Source organism: Centropristis striata, chromosome 5, assembly GCF_030273125.1.
Source record: "Centropristis striata isolate RG_2023a ecotype Rhode Island chromosome 5, C.striata_1.0, whole genome shotgun sequence".
Classification (NCBI taxonomy): domain Eukaryota; kingdom Metazoa; phylum Chordata; class Actinopteri; order Perciformes; family Serranidae; genus Centropristis; species Centropristis striata.
In genome coordinates, this window is record NC_081521.1 from 12,364,233 (window position 1) to 12,381,739 (window position 17,507).

At 45.2% G+C, this 17,507-nt stretch overlaps 27 non-coding genes across 27 annotated transcripts; all 27 read left to right on the top strand.

The window, feature by feature from the left end:
- Window positions 1-660: 660 nt before the first annotated feature.
- On the top strand, window positions 661-733 carry trnak-uuu (transfer RNA lysine (anticodon UUU)). Its single transcript has one exon. It is a non-coding gene; the product is annotated as a tRNA-Lys (tRNA).
- A 568-nt stretch (window positions 734-1,301) lies between these two features.
- trnak-uuu (transfer RNA lysine (anticodon UUU)) lies at window positions 1,302-1,374 on the top strand. Its single transcript has one exon. It is a non-coding gene; the product is annotated as a tRNA-Lys (tRNA).
- A 746-nt stretch (window positions 1,375-2,120) lies between these two features.
- On the top strand, window positions 2,121-2,193 carry trnan-auu (transfer RNA asparagine (anticodon AUU)). Its single transcript has one exon. It is a non-coding gene; the product is annotated as a tRNA-Asn (tRNA).
- A 390-nt stretch (window positions 2,194-2,583) lies between these two features.
- On the top strand, window positions 2,584-2,656 carry trnak-uuu (transfer RNA lysine (anticodon UUU)). The gene has a single exon. It is a non-coding gene; the product is annotated as a tRNA-Lys (tRNA).
- Window positions 2,657-3,046: 390 nt separating this feature from the next.
- On the top strand, window positions 3,047-3,119 carry trnak-uuu (transfer RNA lysine (anticodon UUU)). Its single transcript has one exon. It is a non-coding gene; the product is annotated as a tRNA-Lys (tRNA).
- Window positions 3,120-3,509: 390 nt separating this feature from the next.
- trnak-uuu (transfer RNA lysine (anticodon UUU)) lies at window positions 3,510-3,582 on the top strand. Its single transcript has one exon. It is a non-coding gene; the product is annotated as a tRNA-Lys (tRNA).
- A 746-nt stretch (window positions 3,583-4,328) lies between these two features.
- Window positions 4,329-4,401, top strand: trnak-uuu (transfer RNA lysine (anticodon UUU)). The gene has a single exon. It is a non-coding gene; the product is annotated as a tRNA-Lys (tRNA).
- A 389-nt stretch (window positions 4,402-4,790) lies between these two features.
- On the top strand, window positions 4,791-4,863 carry trnak-uuu (transfer RNA lysine (anticodon UUU)). Its single transcript has one exon. It is a non-coding gene; the product is annotated as a tRNA-Lys (tRNA).
- A 568-nt stretch (window positions 4,864-5,431) lies between these two features.
- On the top strand, window positions 5,432-5,504 carry trnak-uuu (transfer RNA lysine (anticodon UUU)). Its single transcript has one exon. It is a non-coding gene; the product is annotated as a tRNA-Lys (tRNA).
- Window positions 5,505-6,072: 568 nt separating this feature from the next.
- On the top strand, window positions 6,073-6,145 carry trnak-uuu (transfer RNA lysine (anticodon UUU)). The gene has a single exon. It is a non-coding gene; the product is annotated as a tRNA-Lys (tRNA).
- A 374-nt stretch (window positions 6,146-6,519) lies between these two features.
- trnak-uuu (transfer RNA lysine (anticodon UUU)) lies at window positions 6,520-6,592 on the top strand. Its single transcript has one exon. It is a non-coding gene; the product is annotated as a tRNA-Lys (tRNA).
- A 559-nt stretch (window positions 6,593-7,151) lies between these two features.
- On the top strand, window positions 7,152-7,224 carry trnak-uuu (transfer RNA lysine (anticodon UUU)). The gene has a single exon. It is a non-coding gene; the product is annotated as a tRNA-Lys (tRNA).
- An 837-nt stretch (window positions 7,225-8,061) lies between these two features.
- trnak-uuu (transfer RNA lysine (anticodon UUU)) lies at window positions 8,062-8,134 on the top strand. The gene has a single exon. It is a non-coding gene; the product is annotated as a tRNA-Lys (tRNA).
- A 568-nt stretch (window positions 8,135-8,702) lies between these two features.
- On the top strand, window positions 8,703-8,775 carry trnak-uuu (transfer RNA lysine (anticodon UUU)). The gene has a single exon. It is a non-coding gene; the product is annotated as a tRNA-Lys (tRNA).
- Window positions 8,776-9,521: 746 nt separating this feature from the next.
- trnan-auu (transfer RNA asparagine (anticodon AUU)) lies at window positions 9,522-9,594 on the top strand. Its single transcript has one exon. It is a non-coding gene; the product is annotated as a tRNA-Asn (tRNA).
- Window positions 9,595-9,984: 390 nt separating this feature from the next.
- Window positions 9,985-10,057, top strand: trnak-uuu (transfer RNA lysine (anticodon UUU)). The gene has a single exon. It is a non-coding gene; the product is annotated as a tRNA-Lys (tRNA).
- A 390-nt stretch (window positions 10,058-10,447) lies between these two features.
- On the top strand, window positions 10,448-10,520 carry trnak-uuu (transfer RNA lysine (anticodon UUU)). Its single transcript has one exon. It is a non-coding gene; the product is annotated as a tRNA-Lys (tRNA).
- Window positions 10,521-11,089: 569 nt separating this feature from the next.
- Window positions 11,090-11,162, top strand: trnak-uuu (transfer RNA lysine (anticodon UUU)). The gene has a single exon. It is a non-coding gene; the product is annotated as a tRNA-Lys (tRNA).
- Window positions 11,163-11,730: 568 nt separating this feature from the next.
- Window positions 11,731-11,806, top strand: trnak-uuu (transfer RNA lysine (anticodon UUU)). The gene has a single exon. It is a non-coding gene; the product is annotated as a tRNA-Lys (tRNA).
- Window positions 11,807-12,371: 565 nt separating this feature from the next.
- Window positions 12,372-12,444, top strand: trnan-auu (transfer RNA asparagine (anticodon AUU)). The gene has a single exon. It is a non-coding gene; the product is annotated as a tRNA-Asn (tRNA).
- A 390-nt stretch (window positions 12,445-12,834) lies between these two features.
- trnak-uuu (transfer RNA lysine (anticodon UUU)) lies at window positions 12,835-12,907 on the top strand. The gene has a single exon. It is a non-coding gene; the product is annotated as a tRNA-Lys (tRNA).
- Window positions 12,908-13,476: 569 nt separating this feature from the next.
- Window positions 13,477-13,549, top strand: trnak-uuu (transfer RNA lysine (anticodon UUU)). Its single transcript has one exon. It is a non-coding gene; the product is annotated as a tRNA-Lys (tRNA).
- A 568-nt stretch (window positions 13,550-14,117) lies between these two features.
- On the top strand, window positions 14,118-14,190 carry trnak-uuu (transfer RNA lysine (anticodon UUU)). The gene has a single exon. It is a non-coding gene; the product is annotated as a tRNA-Lys (tRNA).
- Window positions 14,191-14,758: 568 nt separating this feature from the next.
- trnak-uuu (transfer RNA lysine (anticodon UUU)) lies at window positions 14,759-14,831 on the top strand. Its single transcript has one exon. It is a non-coding gene; the product is annotated as a tRNA-Lys (tRNA).
- A 389-nt stretch (window positions 14,832-15,220) lies between these two features.
- Window positions 15,221-15,293, top strand: trnak-uuu (transfer RNA lysine (anticodon UUU)). Its single transcript has one exon. It is a non-coding gene; the product is annotated as a tRNA-Lys (tRNA).
- Window positions 15,294-16,323: 1,030 nt separating this feature from the next.
- Window positions 16,324-16,396, top strand: trnak-uuu (transfer RNA lysine (anticodon UUU)). The gene has a single exon. It is a non-coding gene; the product is annotated as a tRNA-Lys (tRNA).
- A 398-nt stretch (window positions 16,397-16,794) lies between these two features.
- trnak-uuu (transfer RNA lysine (anticodon UUU)) lies at window positions 16,795-16,867 on the top strand. The gene has a single exon. It is a non-coding gene; the product is annotated as a tRNA-Lys (tRNA).
- The last annotated feature ends 640 nt before the right edge of the window (window positions 16,868-17,507 follow it).

Below are 17,507 nucleotides of genomic sequence, written 5' to 3' on the forward strand. Positions count from 1 at the left end.
AATATGTATTCGTACTGGGCAAATCAGAAAACTGCTTACAACCTATCTTTGTCTCCAACAGCTACATGCATATTGGATACAATGGTCCTCCATGCCACTAGGAGTTGTTAATGGACAAAAGTTGTGTGGTCTTTCTTGGCCCAACCCTTCATTTGGAGTCCGGGCGATCGTTTCCTCCAGAGAGATGCTCAAACGAAGCCTGGTTGGCTCAGTCGGAAGAGCATCAGACTTTTAATCTGAGGGTCCAGGGTTCAAGTCCCTGTTCAGGTGGCAAGATTATTGTGTGATCTGTCTGTAGTGCTCAGAACTCCACTGAAGGTCAATTGCTCACAAAAACAGAATGCAGTTCATTGCAGGCCAACCCCAGGGAGTAAGATGGCAATTTCTGATGGAATGCTGGAATACAAATCATACCTGAGTGACCCCCACTCCGTTTCTCGTAAACAATTAGCATTTAGACACAAATATGTATTCGTACTGGGCAAATCAGAAAACTGCTTGCAACCTGTCTTTGTCTTCCACAGCTACATGCAAATCAGAGACAATCCTCCTCCATGCCACAAGGAGTTGTTAATGGACAAAAGTTGCGTGGTCTTTTTTTGCCCAACCCTTCATTTGGACTCCGGGCGATCGTTCCCTCCAGAGAGAGACTCAAACTAAGCCTGGATAGCTCAGTCGGTAGAGCATCAGACTTTTAATCTGAGGGTCCAGGGTTCAAGTCCCTGTTCAGGCGGCAAGATTATTGCTTGATCTGTCCGTAGTGCTCAGAACTCGACTGAGGGTCAATTGCTCACAAAAACAGAGTTCAGTTCATTGCAGGCCAACCCCAGGGAGTAAAATGGCAATTTCTGATGGAATGCTGGAATACATATCATACCTGAGTGACCCCCACTCTGTTGCTCGTAAACCATTACCATTAGACACATACATGTATTCGTACTGGGCAAATCAGAAATTTGCTTGCAACCTGTCTTTGTCTTCCACAGCTACATGCAAATCAGAGACAATCCTCCTCCATGCCACAAGGAGTTGTTAATGGACAAAAGTTGCGTGGTCTTTCTTGGCCCCACTTTCTTGCTCATAAACCATTAGCATTTAGACACAAATATATATGCGTACTGGGCAAATCAGAAAACTGCTTGCAACCTGTCTTTGTCTTCAACAGCTACATGCATATTGGAGACAATGGTCCTCCATGCCACAAGGAGTTGTTAATGGACAAAAGTTGTGTGGTCTTTCTTGGCCCAACCCTTCATTTGGACTCCGGGCAATCGTTTCCTCCAGAGAGATGCTCAAACGAAGCCTGGATAGCTCAGTCGGTAGAGCATCAGACTTTTAATCTGAGGGTCCAGGGTTCAAGTCCCTGTTCAGGCGGCGAGATTATTGTGTGATCTGTCTGTAGTGCTCAGAACTCCACTGAAGGTCAATTGCTCACAAAAACAGAGTTCAGTTCATTTCAGGCAAACCCCAGGGAGTGAGGTGGCAGTTTCTGATGGAATGCTGGAGTACAAATCATACCTGAGTGACCCCAACTCCGTTTCTCGTAAACCATTAGCATTAGACACATACATGTATTCGAACTGGGCAAATCAGAAATTTGCTTGCAACCTGTCTTTGTCTTCCACAGCTACATGCAAATCAGAGACAATCCTCCTCCATGCCATAAGGAGTTGTTAATGGACAAAGTTGCGTGGTCTTTCTTGGCCCCACTTTCTTGCTCATAAACCATTAGCATTTAGACACAAATATGTATTCGTACTGGGCAAATCAGAAAACTGCTTGCAACCTGTCTTTGTCTTCCACAGCTACATGCAAATCAGAGACAATCCTCCTCCATGCCACAAGGAGTTGTTAATGGACAAAAGTTGCGTGGTCTTTCTTGGCCCCACTTTCTTGCTCGTAAACCATTAGCATTTAGACACAAATATGTATTCGTACTGGGCAAATCAGAAAACTGCTTGCAACCTGTCTTTGTCTTCAACAGCTACATGCATATTGGAGACAATGGTCCTCCATGCCACAAGGAGTTGTTAATGGACAAAAGTTGTGTGGTCTTTCTTGGCCCAACCCTTCATTTGGACTCCGGGCGATCGTTTCCTCCAGAGAGATGCTCAAACGAAGCATGGATAGCTCAATCGGTAGAGCATCAGACTATTAATCTGAGGGTCCAGGGTTCAAGTCCCTGTTCAGGCGGCGAGATTATTGTGTGATCTGTCTGTAGTGCTCAGAACTCCACTGAAGGTCAATTGCTCACAAAAACAGAGTTCAGTTCATTGCAGGCCAACCCCAGGGAGTGAGGTGGCAGTTTCTGATGGAATGCTGGAATACAAATCATACCTGAGTGACCCCCACTCCGTTTCTCGTAAACAATTAGCATTTAGACACAAATATGTATTCGTACTGGGCAAATCAGAAAACTGCTTGCAACCTGTCTTTGTCTTCAACAGCTACATGCATATTGGATACAATGGTCCTCCATGGCACTATGAGTTGTTAATGGACAAAAGTTGTGTGGTCTTTCTTGACCCAACCCTTCATTTGGAGTCCGGGCGATCGTTTCCTCCAGAGAGATGCTCAAACGAAGCTTGGATAGCTCAGTCGGAAGAGCATCAGACTTTTAATCTGAGGGTCCAGGGTTCAAGTCCCTGTTCAGGTGGCAAGATTATTGTGTGATCTGTCTGTAGTGCTCAGAACTCCACTGAAGGTCAATTGGTCACAAAAACAGAATGCAGTTCATTGCAGGCCAACCCCAGGGAGTAAGATGGCAATTTCTGATGGAATGCTGGAATACAAATCATACCTGAGTGACCCCCACTCCGTTTCTCGTAAACCATTAGCATTTAGACACAAATATGTATTCGTACTGGGCAAATCAGAAAACTGCTTGCAACCTGTCTTTGTCTTCCACAGCTACATGCAAATCAGAGACAATCCTCCTCCATGCCACAAGGAGTTGTTAATGGACAAAAGTTGCGTGGTCTTTTTTTGCCCAACCCTTCATTTGGACTTCGGGCGATCGTTCCCTCCAGAGAGAGGCTCAAACGAAGCCTGGATAGCTCAGTCGGTAGAGCATCAGACTTTTAATCTGAGGGTCCAGGGTTCAAGTCCCTGTTCAGGCGGTAAGATTATTGTGTGATCTGTCTGTAGTGCTCAGAACTCCACTGAAGGTCAATTGCTCACAAAAACAGAGTTCAGTTCATTGCAGGCCAACCCCAGGGAGTGAGGTGGCAGTTTCTGATGGAATGCTGGAATACAAATCATACCTGAGTGACCCCCACTCCGTTTCTCGTAAACCATTAGCATTTAGACACAAATATGTATGCGTACTGGGCAAATCAGAAAACTGCTTGCAACCTGTCTTTGTCTTCAACAGCTACATGCATATTGGAGACAATGGTCCTCCATGCCACAAGGAGTTGTTAATGGACAAAAGTTGTGTGGTCTTTCTTGGCCCAACCCTTCATTTGGACTCCGGGCAATCGTTTCCTCCAGAGAGATGCTCAAACGAAGCCTGGATAGCTCAGTCGGTAGAGCATCAGACTTTTAATCTGAGGGTCCAGGGTTCAAGTCCCTGTTCAGGTGGCGAGATTATTGTGTGATCTGTCTGTAGTGCTCAGAACTCCACTGAAGGTCAATTGCTCACAAAAACAGAGTTCAGTTCATTGCAGGCAAACCCCAGGGAGTGAGGTGGCAGTTTCTGATGGAATGCTGGAGTACAACTCATACCTGAGTGACCCCCACTCCGTTTCTCGTAAACCATTAGCATTAGACACATACATGTATTCGTACTGGGCAAATCAGAAATTTGCTTGCAACCTGTCTTTGTCTTCCACAGCTACATGCAAATCAGAGACAATCCTCCTCCATGCCATAAGGAGTTGTTAATGGACAAAGTTGCGTGGTCTTTCTTGGCCCCACTTTCTTGCTCATAAACCATTAGCATTTAGACATAAATATGTATTCGTACTGGGCAAATCAGAAAACTGCTTGCAACCTGTCTTTGTCTTCCACAGCTACATGCAAATCAGAGACAATCCTCCTCCATGCCACAAGGAGTTGTTAATGGACAAAAGTTGCGTGGTCTTTCTTGGCCACACTTTCTTGCTCGTAAACCATTAGCATTTAGACACAAATATGTATTCGTACTGGGCAAATCAGAAAACTGCTTGCAACCTGTCTTTGTCTCCAACAGCTACATGCATATTGGAGACAATGGTCCTCCGTGCCACAAGGAGTTGTCAATGGACAAAAGTTGTGTGGTCTTTCTTGGCCCAACCCTTCATTTGGACTCCGGGCGATCGTTTCCTCCAGAGAGATGCTCAAACGAAGCCTGGATAGCTCAGTCGGTAGAGCATCAGACTTTTAATCTGAGGGTCCAGGGTTCAAGTCCCTGTTCAGGCGGCGAGATTATTGTGTGATCTGTCTGTAGTGCTCAGAACTCCACTGAAGGTCAATTGCTCACAAAAACAGAGTTCAGTTCATTGCAGACAAACCCCAGGGAGTGAGGTGGCAGTTTCTGATGGAATGCTGGAGTACAAATCATACCTGAGTGACCCCAACTCCGTTTCTCGTAAACCATTAGCATTAGACACATACATGTATTCGTACTGGGCAAATCAGAAATTTGCTTGCAACCTGTCTTTGTCTTCCACAGCTACATGCAAATCAGAGACAATCCTCCTCCATGCCACAAGGAGTTGTTAATGGACAAAAGTTGCGTGGTCTTTCTTGGCCCAACCCTTCATTTGGACTCCGGGCGATCGTTTCCTCCAGAGAGATGCTCAAACGAAGCCTGGATAGTTCAGTCGGTAGAGCATCAGACTTTTAATCTGAGGGTCCAGGGTTCAAGTCCCTGTTCAGGCGGCGAGATTATTGTGTGATCTGTCTGTAGTGCTCAGAACTCCACTGAAGGTCAATTGCTCACAAAAACAGAGTTCAGTTCATTGCAGGCCAACCCCAGGGAGTGAGGTGGCAGTTTCTGATGGAATGCTGGAATACAAATCATACCTGAGTGACCCCCACTCCGTTTCTCGTAAACCATTAGCATTCAGACACAAATATGTATTTGTACTGGGCAAATCAGAAAACTGCTTGCAACCTGTCTTTGTCTTCCACAGCTACATGCAAATCAGAGACAATCCTCCTCCATGCCATAAGGAGTTGTTAATGGACAAAGTTGCGTGGTCTTTCTTGGCCCCACTTTCTTGCTCATTAACCATTAGCATTTAGACACAAAAATGTATTTGTACTGGGCAAATCAGAAAACTGCTTGCAAGCTGTCTTTGTCTTCCACAGCTACATGCAAATCAGAGACAATCCTCCTCCATGCCACAAGGAGTTGTTAATGGACAAAAGTTGCGTGGTCTTTTTTTGCCCAACCCTTCATTTGGACTCCGGGCGATCGTTCCCTCCAGAGAGAGGCTCAAACGAAGCCTGGATAGCTCAGTCGGAAGAGCATCAGACTTTTAATCTGAGGGACCAGGGTTCAAGTCCCTGTTCAGGCGGCAAGATTATTGCTTGATCTGTCTGTAGTGCTCAGAACTCGACTGAAGGTCAATTGCTCACAAAAACAGAGTTCAGTTCATTGCAGGCCAACCCCAGGGAGTAAAATGGCAATTTCTGATGGAATGCTGGAATACAAATCATACCTGAGTGACCCCCACTCTGTTGCTCGTAAACCATTAGCATTAGACACATACATGTATTCGTACTGGGCAAATCAGAAATTTGCTTGCAACCTGTCTTTGTCTTCCACAGCTACATGCAAATCAGAGACAATCCTCCTCCATGCCACAAGGAGTTGTTAATGGACAAAAGTTGCGTGGTCTTTCTTGGCCCCACTTTCTTGCTCATAAACCATTAGCATTTAAACACAAATATGTATGCGTACTGGGCAAATCAGAAAACTGCTTGCAACCTGTCTTTGTCTTCAACAGCTACATGCATGTTGGAGACAATGGTCCTCCATGCCACAAGGAGTTGTTAATGGACAAAAGTTGTGTGGTCTTTCTTGGCCCAACCCTTCATTTGGACTCCGGGCGATCGTTTCCTCCAGAGAGATGCTCAAACGAAGCCTGGATAGCTCAGTCGGTAGAGCATCAGACTTTTAATCTGAGGGTCCAGGGTTCAAGTCCCTGTTCAGGCGGTGAGATTATTGTGTGATCTGTCTGTAGTGCTCGGAACTCCACTGAAGGTCAATTTGTCACAAAAACAGAATCAACCCCAGGGAGTAAGATGGCAATTTCTGATGGAATGCTGGAATACAAATCATACCTGAGTGACCCCCACTCCGTTTCTCGTAAACCATTAGCATTTGGACACAAATATGTATTCGTACTGGGCAAATCAGAAAACTGCTTGCAACCTGTCTTTGTCTTCCACAGCTACATGCAAATCAGAGACAATCCTCCTCCATGCCTCAAGGAGTTGTTAATGGACAACAGTTGTGTGGTCTTTCTTGGCCCAACCCTTCATTTGGACTCCGGGCGATCGTTTCCTCCAGAGAGATGCTCAAACGAAGCCTGGATAGTTCAGTCGGTAGAGCATCAGACTTTTAATCTGAGGGTCCAGGGTTCAAGTCCCTGTTCAAGCGGCGAGATTATTGTGTGATCTGTCTGTAGTGCTCAGAACTCCACTGAAGGTCAATTGCTCACAAAAACAGAGTTCAGTTCATTACAGGCCAATGTAAAATGGCAATTTCTGATGGAATGCTGGAATACAAATCATACCTGAGTGACCCCCACTCTGTTGCTCGTAAACCATTACCATTAGACACATACATGTATTCGTACTGGGCAAATCAGAAATTTGCTTGCAACCTGTCTTTGTCTTCCACAGCTACATGCAAATCAGAGACAATCCTCGTCCATGCCATAAGGAGTTGTTAATGGAAAAAGTTGCGTGGTCTTTCTTGGCCCCACTTTCTTGCTCATTAACCATTAGCATTTAAACACAAATATGTATTCGTACTGGGCAAATCAGAAAACTGCTTGCAACCTGTCTTTGTCTTCAACAGCTACATGCATATTGGAGACAATGGTCCTCCATGCCACAAGGAGTTGTTAATGGACAAAAGTTGTGTGGTCTTTCTTGGCCCAACCCTTCATTTGGACTCCGGGCGATCGTTTCCTCCAGAGAGATGCTCAAACGAAGCCTGGATAGCTCAGTCGGTAGAGCATCAGACTTTTAATCTGAGGGTCCAGGGTTCAAGTCCCTGTTCAGGCGGCAAGATTATTGTGTGATCTGTCTGTAGTGCTCAGAACTCCACTGAAGGTCAATTTGTCACAAAAACAGAATCAACCCCTGGGAGTAAGATGGCAATTTCTGATGGAATGCTGGAATACAAATCATACCTGAGTGACCCCCACTCCGTTTCTCGTATACCATTAGCATTTAGACACAAATATGTATTCGTACTGGGCAAATCAGAAAACTGCTTACAACCTATCTTTGTCTCCAACAGCTACATGCATATTGGATACAATGGTCCTCCATGCCACTAGGAGTTGTTAATGGACAAAAGTTGTGTGGTCTTTCTTGGCCCAACCCTTCATTTGGAGTCCGGGCGATCGTTTCCTCCAGAGAGATGCTCAAACGAAGCCTGGTTGGCTCAGTCGGAAGAGCATCAGACTTTTAATCTGAGGGTCCAGGGTTCAAGTCCCTGTTCAGGTGGCAAGATTATTGTGTGATCTGTCTGTAGTGCTCAGAACTCCACTGAAGGTCAATTGCTCACAAAAACAGAATGCAGTTCATTGCAGGCCAACCCCAGGGAGTAAGATGGCAATTTCTGATGGAATGCTGGAATACAAATCATACCTGAGTGACCCCCACTCCGTTTCTCGTAAACAATTAGCATTTAGACACAAATATGTATTCGTACTGGGCAAATCAGAAAACTGCTTGCAACCTGTCTTTGTCTTCCACAGCTACATGCAAATCAGAGACAATCCTCCTCCATGCCACAAGGAGTTGTTAATGGACAAAAGTTGCGTGGTCTTTTTTTGCCCAACCCTTCATTTGGACTCCGGGCGATCGTTCCCTCCAGAGAGAGACTCAAACTAAGCCTGGATAGCTCAGTCGGTAGAGCATCAGACTTTTAATCTGAGGGTCCAGGGTTCAAGTCCCTGTTCAGGCGGCAAGATTATTGCTTGATCTGTCCGTAGTGCTCAGAACTCGACTGAGGGTCAATTGCTCACAAAAACAGAGTTCAGTTCATTGCAGGCCAACCCCAGGGAGTAAAATGGCAATTTCTGATGGAATGCTGGAATACATATCATACCTGAGTGACCCCCACTCTGTTGCTCGTAAACCATTACCATTAGACACATACATGTATTCGTACTGGGCAAATCAGAAATTTGCTTGCAACCTGTCTTTGTCTTCCACAGCTACATGCAAATCAGAGACAATCCTCCTCCATGCCACAAGGAGTTGTTAATGGACAAAAGTTGCGTGGTCTTTCTTGGCCCCACTTTCTTGCTCATAAACCATTAGCATTTAGACACAAATATATATGCGTACTGGGCAAATCAGAAAACTGCTTGCAACCTGTCTTTGTCTTCAACAGCTACATGCATATTGGAGACAATGGTCCTCCATGCCACAAGGAGTTGTTAATGGACAAAAGTTGTGTGGTCTTTCTTGGCCCAACCCTTCATTTGGACTCCGGGCAATCGTTTCCTCCAGAGAGATGCTCAAACGAAGCCTGGATAGCTCAGTCGGTAGAGCATCAGACTTTTAATCTGAGGGTCCAGGGTTCAAGTCCCTGTTCAGGCGGCGAGATTATTGTGTGATCTGTCTGTAGTGCTCAGAACTCCACTGAAGGTCAATTGCTCACAAAAACAGAGTTCAGTTCATTTCAGGCAAACCCCAGGGAGTGAGGTGGCAGTTTCTGATGGAATGCTGGAGTACAAATCATACCTGAGTGACCCCAACTCCGTTTCTCGTAAACCATTAGCATTAGACACATACATGTATTCGAACTGGGCAAATCAGAAATTTGCTTGCAACCTGTCTTTGTCTTCCACAGCTACATGCAAATCAGAGACAATCCTCCTCCATGCCATAAGGAGTTGTTAATGGACAAAGTTGCGTGGTCTTTCTTGGCCCCACTTTCTTGCTCATAAACCATTAGCATTTAGACACAAATATGTATTCGTACTGGGCAAATCAGAAAACTGCTTGCAACCTGTCTTTGTCTTCCACAGCTACATGCAAATCAGAGACAATCCTCCTCCATGCCACAAGGAGTTGTTAATGGACAAAAGTTGCGTGGTCTTTCTTGGCCCCACTTTCTTGCTCGTAAACCATTAGCATTTAGACACAAATATGTATTCGTACTGGGCAAATCAGAAAACTGCTTGCAACCTGTCTTTGTCTTCAACAGCTACATGCATATTGGAGACAATGGTCCTCCATGCCACAAGGAGTTGTTAATGGACAAAAGTTGTGTGGTCTTTCTTGGCCCAACCCTTCATTTGGACTCCGGGCGATCGTTTCCTCCAGAGAGATGCTCAAACGAAGCATGGATAGCTCAATCGGTAGAGCATCAGACTATTAATCTGAGGGTCCAGGGTTCAAGTCCCTGTTCAGGCGGCGAGATTATTGTGTGATCTGTCTGTAGTGCTCAGAACTCCACTGAAGGTCAATTGCTCACAAAAACAGAGTTCAGTTCATTGCAGGCCAACCCCAGGGAGTGAGGTGGCAGTTTCTGATGGAATGCTGGAATACAAATCATACCTGAGTGACCCCCACTCCGTTTCTCGTAAACAATTAGCATTTAGACACAAATATGTATTCGTACTGGGCAAATCAGAAAACTGCTTGCAACCTGTCTTTGTCTTCAACAGCTACATGCATATTGGATACAATGGTCCTCCATGGCACTATGAGTTGTTAATGGACAAAAGTTGTGTGGTCTTTCTTGACCCAACCCTTCATTTGGAGTCCGGGCGATCGTTTCCTCCAGAGAGATGCTCAAACGAAGCTTGGATAGCTCAGTCGGAAGAGCATCAGACTTTTAATCTGAGGGTCCAGGGTTCAAGTCCCTGTTCAGGTGGCAAGATTATTGTGTGATCTGTCTGTAGTGCTCAGAACTCCACTGAAGGTCAATTGGTCACAAAAACAGAATGCAGTTCATTGCAGGCCAACCCCAGGGAGTAAGATGGCAATTTCTGATGGAATGCTGGAATACAAATCATACCTGAGTGACCCCCACTCCGTTTCTCGTAAACCATTAGCATTTAGACACAAATATGTATTCGTACTGGGCAAATCAGAAAACTGCTTGCAACCTGTCTTTGTCTTCCACAGCTACATGCAAATCAGAGACAATCCTCCTCCATGCCACAAGGAGTTGTTAATGGACAAAAGTTGCGTGGTCTTTTTTTGCCCAACCCTTCATTTGGACTTCGGGCGATCGTTCCCTCCAGAGAGAGGCTCAAACGAAGCCTGGATAGCTCAGTCGGTAGAGCATCAGACTTTTAATCTGAGGGTCCAGGGTTCAAGTCCCTGTTCAGGCGGTAAGATTATTGTGTGATCTGTCTGTCGTGCTCAGAACTCCACTGAAGGTCAATTGGTCACAAAAACAGAATCCAGTTCATTGCAGGCCAACCCCAGGGAGTGAGGTGGCAATTTCTGATGGAATGCTGGAATACAAATCATACCTGAGTGACCCCCACTCCGTTTCTCGTAAACCATTAGCATTTAGACACAAATATGTATTCGTACTGGGCAAATCAGAAAACTGCTTGCAACCTGTCTTTGTCTTCCACAGCTACATGGAAATCAGAGACAATCCTCCTCCATGCCACAACGGGTTGTTTATGGACAAAAGTTGCGTGGTTTTTCTTGGCCCCACTTTCTTGCTCATAAACCATTAGCATTTAGACACAAATATGTATTCGTACTGGGCATATCAGAAAACTGCTTGCAACCTGTCTTTGTCTTCAACAGCTACATGCATATTGGAGACAATGGTCCTCCATGCCACAAGGAGTTGTTAATGGACAAAAGTTGTGTGGTCTTTCTTGGGCCATCCCTTCATTTGGACTCCGGGCGATCGTTTCCTCGAGAGAGAGATTCAAATGAAGCCTGGATAGCTCAGTCGGAAGAGCATCAGACTTTTAATCTGAGGGTCCAGGGTTCAAGTCCCTGTTCAGGTGGCGAGATTATTGTGTGATCTGTCTGTAGTGCTCAGAACTCCACTGAAGGTCATTTGGTCACAAAACAGAATCCAGTTCATTGCAGGCCAACCCCAGGGAGTAAGATGGCAATTTCTGATGGAATGCTGGAATACAAATCATACCTGAGTGACCCCCACTCCGTTTCTCGTAAACCATTAGCATTTAGACACAAATATGTATTCGTACTGGGCAAATCAGAAAACTGCTTGCAACCTGTCTTTGCCTTCCACAGCTACATGCAAATCAGAGACAATCCTCTTCCATGCCACAAGGAGTTGTTAATGGACAAAAGTTGCGTGGTCTTTCTTGACCCCACTTTCTTGCTCATAAACCATTAGCATTTAGACACAAATATGTATGCGTACTGGGCAAATCAGAAAACTGCTTGCAACCTGTCTTTGTCTTCAACAGCTACATGCATATTGGAGACAATGGTCCTCCATGCCACAAGGAGTTGTTAATGGACAAAAGTTGTGTGGTCTTTCTTGGCCCAACCCTTCATTTGGACTCCGGCCGATCGTTTCCTCCAGAGAGAGGCTCAAACGAAGCCTGGATAGCTCAGTCGGTAGAGCATCAGATTTTTAATCTGAGGATCCAGGGTTCAAGTCCCTGTTCAGGAGGCAAGATTATTGCTTGATCTGTCTGTAGTGCTCAGAACTCCACTGAACGTCAATTGGTCACAAAACAGAATCCAGTTCATTGCAGGCCAACCCCAGGGAGTAAGATGGCAATTTCTGATGGAATGCTGGAATACAAATCATACCTGAGTGACCCCCACTCCGTTTCTCGTAAACCATTAGCATTTAGACACAAATATGTATTCGTACTGGGCAAATCAGAAAACTGCTTGCAACCTGTCTTTGTCTTCCACAGCTACATGCAAATCAGAGACAATCCTCCTCCATGCCACAAGGAGTTGTTAATGGACAAAAGTTGCGTGGTCTTTCTTGGCCCCACTTTCTTGCTCGTAAACCATTAGCATTTAGACACAAATATGTATTCGTACTGGGCAAATCAGAAAACTGCTTGCAACCTGTCTTTGTCTTCAACAGCTACATGCATATTGGAGACAATGGTCCTCCATGCCACAAGGAGTTGTTAATGGACAAAAGTTGTGTGGTCTTTCTTGGCCCAACCCTTCATTTGGACTCCGGGCGATCGTTTCCTCCAGAGAGATGCTCAAACGAAGCATGGATAGCTCAATCGGTAGAGCATCAGACTATTAATCTGAGGGTCCAGGGTTCAAGTCCCTGTTCAGGCGGCGAGATTATTGTGTGATCTGTCTGTAGTGCTCAGAACTCCACTGAAGGTCAATTGCTCACAAAAACAGAGTTCAGTTCATTGCAGGCCAACCCCAGGGAGTGAGGTGGCAGTTTCTGATGGAATGCTGGAATACAAATCATACCTGAGTGACCCCCACTCCGTTTCTCGTAAACAATTAGCATTTAGACACAAATATGTATTCGTACTGGGCAAATCAGAAAACTGCTTGCAACCTGTCTTTGTCTTCAACAGCTACATGCATATTGGATACAATGGTCCTCCATGGCACTATGAGTTGTTAATGGACAAAAGTTGTGTGGTCTTTCTTGACCCAACCCTTCATTTGGAGTCCGGGCGATCGTTTCCTCCAGAGAGATGCTCAAACGAAGCTTGGATAGCTCAGTCGGAAGAGCATCAGACTTTTAATCTGAGGGTCCAGGGTTCAAGTCCCTGTTCAGGTGGCAAGATTATTGTGTGATCTGTCTGTAGTGCTCAGAACTCCACTGAAGGTCAATTGGTCACAAAAACAGAATGCAGTTCATTGCAGGCCAACCCCAGGGAGTAAGATGGCAATTTCTGATGGAATGCTGGAATACAAATCATACCTGAGTGACCCCCACTCCGTTTCTCGTAAACCATTAGCATTTAGACACAAATATGTATTCGTACTGGGCAAATCAGAAAACTGCTTGCAACCTGTCTTTGTCTTCCACAGCTACATGCAAATCAGAGACAATCCTCCTCCATGCCACAAGGGGTTGTTTATGGACAAAAGTTGCGTGGTTTTTCTTGGCCCCACTTTCTTGCTCATAAACCATTAGCATTTAGACACAAATATGTATTCGTACTGGGCATATCAGAAAACTGTTTGCAACCTGTCTTTGTCTTCAACAGCTACATGCATATTGGAGACAATGGTCCTCCATGCCACAAGGAGTTGTTAATGGACAAAAGTTGTGTGGTCTTTCTTGGGCCAACCCTTCATTTGGACTCCGGGCGATCGTTTCCTCGAGAGAGAGATTCAAATGAAGCCTGGATAGCTCAGTCGGAAGAGCATCAGACTTTTAATCTGAGGGTCCAGGGTTCAAGTCCCTGTTCAGGTGGCAAGATTATTGTGTGATCTGTCTGTAGTGCTCAGAACTCCACTGAAGGTCATTTGGTCACAAAACAGAATCCAGTTCATTGCAGGCCAACCCCAGGGAGTAAGATGGCAATTTCTGATGGAATGCTGGAATACAAATCATACCTGAGTGACCCCCACTCCGTTTCTCGTAAACCATTAGCATTTAGACACAAATATGTATTCGTACTGGGCAAATCAGAAAACTGCTTGCAACCTGTCTTTGTCTTCCACAGCTACATGCAAATCAGAGACAATCCTCCTCCATGCCACAAGGGGTTGTTTATGGACAAAAGTTGCGTGGTTTTTCTTGGCCCCACTTTCTTGCTCATAAACCATTAGCATTTAGACACAAATATGTATTCGTACTGGGCATATCAGAAAACTGTTTGCAACCTGTCTTTGTCTTCAACAGCTACATGCATATTGGAGACAATGGTCCTCCATGCCACAAGGAGTTGTTAATGGACAAAAGTTGTGTGGTCTTTCTTGGGCCAACCCTTCATTTGGACTCCGGGCGATCGTTTCCTCGAGAGAGAGATTCAAATGAAGCCTGGATAGCTCAGTCGGAAGAGCATCAGACTTTTAATCTGAGGGTCCAGGGTTCAAGTCCCTGTTCAGGTGGCAAGATTATTGTGTGATCTGTCTGTAGTGCTCAGAACTCCACTGAAGGTCATTTGGTCACAAAACAGAATCCAGTTCATTGCAGGCCAACCCCAGGGAGTAAGATGGCAATTTCTGATGGAATGCTGGAATACAAATCATACCTGAGTGACCCCCACTCCGTTTCTCGTAAACCATTAGCATTTAGACACAAATATGTATTCGTACTGGGCAAATCAGAAAACTGCTTGCAACCTGTCTTTGCCTTCCACAGCTACATGCAAATCAGAGACAATCCTCTTCCATGCCACAAGGAGTTGTTAATGGACAAAAGTTGCGTGGTCTTTCTTGACCCCACTTTCTTGCTCATAAACCATTAGCATTTAGACACAAATATGTATGCGTACTGGGCAAATCAGAAAACTGCTTGCAACCTGTCTTTGTCTTCAACAGCTACATGCATATTGGAGACAATGGTCCTCCATGCCACAAGGAGTTGTTAATGGACAAAAGTTGTGTGGTCTTTCTTGGCCCAACCCTTCATTTGGACTCCGGGCGATCGTTTCCTCCAGAGAGAGGCTCAAACGAAGCCTGGATAGCTCAGTCGGTAGAGCATCAGATTTTTAATCTGAGGATCCAGGGTTCAAGTCCCTGTTCAGGCGGCAAGATTATTGCTTGATCTGTCTGTAGTGCTCAGAACTCCACTGAACGTCAATTGGTCACAAAACAGAATCCAGTTCATTGCAGGCCAACCCCAGGGAGTAAGATGGCAATTTCTGATGGAATGCTGGAATACAAATCATACCTGAGTGACCCCCACTCCGTTTCTCGTAAACCATTAGCATTTAGACACAAATATGTATTCGTACTGGGCAAATCAGAAAACTGCTTGCAACCTGTCTTTGTCTTCAACAGCTACATGCATATTGGATACAATGGTCCTCCATGCCACTAGGAGTTGTTAATGGACAAAAGTTGTGTGGTCTTTCTTGGCCCAACCCTTCATTTGGAGTCCGGGCGATCATTTCCTCCAGAGAGATGCTCAAACGAAGCCTGGATAGCTCAGTTGGAAGAGCATCAGACTTTTAATCTGAGGGTCCAGGGTTCAAGTCCCTGTTCAGGTGGCAAGATTATTGTGTGATCTGTCTGTAGTGCTCAGAACTCCACTGAAGGTCAATTGGTCACAAAACAGAATCCAGTTCATTGCAGGCCAACCCCAGGGAGTAAGATGGCAATTTCTGATGGAATGCTGGAATACAAATCATACCTGAGTGACCCCCACTCCGTTTCTCGTAAACCATTAGCATTTAGACACAAATATGTATTCGTACTGGGCAAATCAGAAAACTGCTTGCAACCTGTCTTTGTCTTCAACAGCTACATGCATATTGGATACAATGGTCCTCCATGCCACTAGGAGTTGTTAATGGACAAAAGTTGTGTGGTCTTTCTTGGCCCAACCCTTCATTTGGAGTCCGGGCGATCATTTCCTCCAGAGAGATGCTCAAACGAAGCCTGGATAGCTCAGTCGGAAGAGCATCAGACTTTTAATCTGAGGGTCCAGTGTTCAAGTCCCTGTTCAGGTGGCAAGATTATTGTGTGATCTGTCTGTAGTGCTCAGAACTCCACTGAAGGTCAATTGGTCACAAAACAGAATCCAGTTCATTGCAGGCCAACCCCAGGGAGTAAGATGGCAATTTCTGATGGAATGCTGGAATACAAATCATACCTGAGTGACCCACACTCTGTTTCTCGTAAACCATTAGCATTTAGACACAAATATGTATTCGTACTGGGCAAATCAGAAAACTGCTTGCAACCTGTCTTTGTCTTCCACAGCTACATGCAAATCAGAGACAATCCTCCTCCATGCCACAAGGAGTTGTTAATGGACAAAAGTTGCGTGGTCTTTCTTGGCCCCACTTTCTTGCTCGTAAACCATTACCATTTAGACACAAATATGTATTCGTACTGGGCAAATCAGAAAACTGCTTGCAACCTGTCCTTGTCTTCAACAGCTACATGCATATTGGAGACAATGGTCCTCCATGCCACAAGGAGTTGTTAATGGACAAAAGTTGTGTGGTCTTTCTTGGCCCAACCCTTCATTTGGACTCCGGGCGATGGTTTCCTCCAGAGAGAGGCTCAAACGAAGCCTGGATAGCTCAGTCGGTAGAGCATCAGACTTTTAATCTGAGGGTCCAGGGTTCAAGTCCCTGTTCAGGCGACAAGATTATTGCGTGATCTATCTGTAGTGCTCAGAACTCGACTGAAGGTCAATTGCTCACAAAAACAGAATTCAGTTCATTGCAGGCCAACCCCAGGGAGTGAGGTGGCAGTTTCTGATGGAATGCTGGAAGACAAATCACACCTCAGTGGCAGGGCCCATGACTCCCTGTTTCTCGTAAACCATTATCTTTTAGACACAAATATGTATTCGTACTGGGCAAATCAGAAAACTGCTTGCAACCTGTCTTTGTCTTCAACAGCTACATGCATATCGGAGACAATGGTCCACGATGCCACAAGGAGTTCTTAATGGACAAAAGTTGTGTGGTCTTTCTTGGCCCAACCCTTCATTTGGACACCGGGCGATCGTTTACTCCAGAGAGATGCTCAAGCGAAGCCTGGATAGCTCAGTCGGTAGAGTATCAGACTTTTAATCTGAGGGTCCAGGGTTCATGTCCCTGTTCGGGCGGCAAGATTATTGCTTGATCTGTCTGTAGTGCTCAGAACTCCACTGAAGGTCAATTGGTCACAAAAACAGAATCCAGTTCATTGCAGGCCAACCCCAGGGAGTAAGGTGGCAATTTCTGATGGAATGCTGTAATACAAATCATACCTGAGTGACCCCAACTCCTTGTTGCTCGCAAACCATTAGCTTTTATACACATATATGTATTCGTACTGGGCAAATTAGAAATCTGCTTGCTTGTCTTCCACAGCTACATGCAAATCAGAGACAATCCTCCTCCATGCCACAAGGAGTTGTTAATGGACAAAAGTTGTGTGGTCTTTTTTGGCCCAACCCTTCATTTGGACTCCGGGCGATCGTTTCCTCCAGAGAGAAGCTCAAACGAAGCCTGGATAGCTCAGTTGGACCATGAGGACCTGTTTCTTGTAAACCATTTTCATTTAGACACAAATATGTATTTGTCACTGGCAAATCAAGACAATTACCCTCTAGTTTAGAAGGAGTCGTTAATAGACAAAAGTTTTGTGGTCTCTCTTGGCTCAACCCTTCATTTGGACTCCGGGCGATCTTTTCCTCCAGAGTGTGGCTTAATTGGTCGTAACAACAGAATCCAGAGCATGGCAGACCAACCACGGTCTAATCA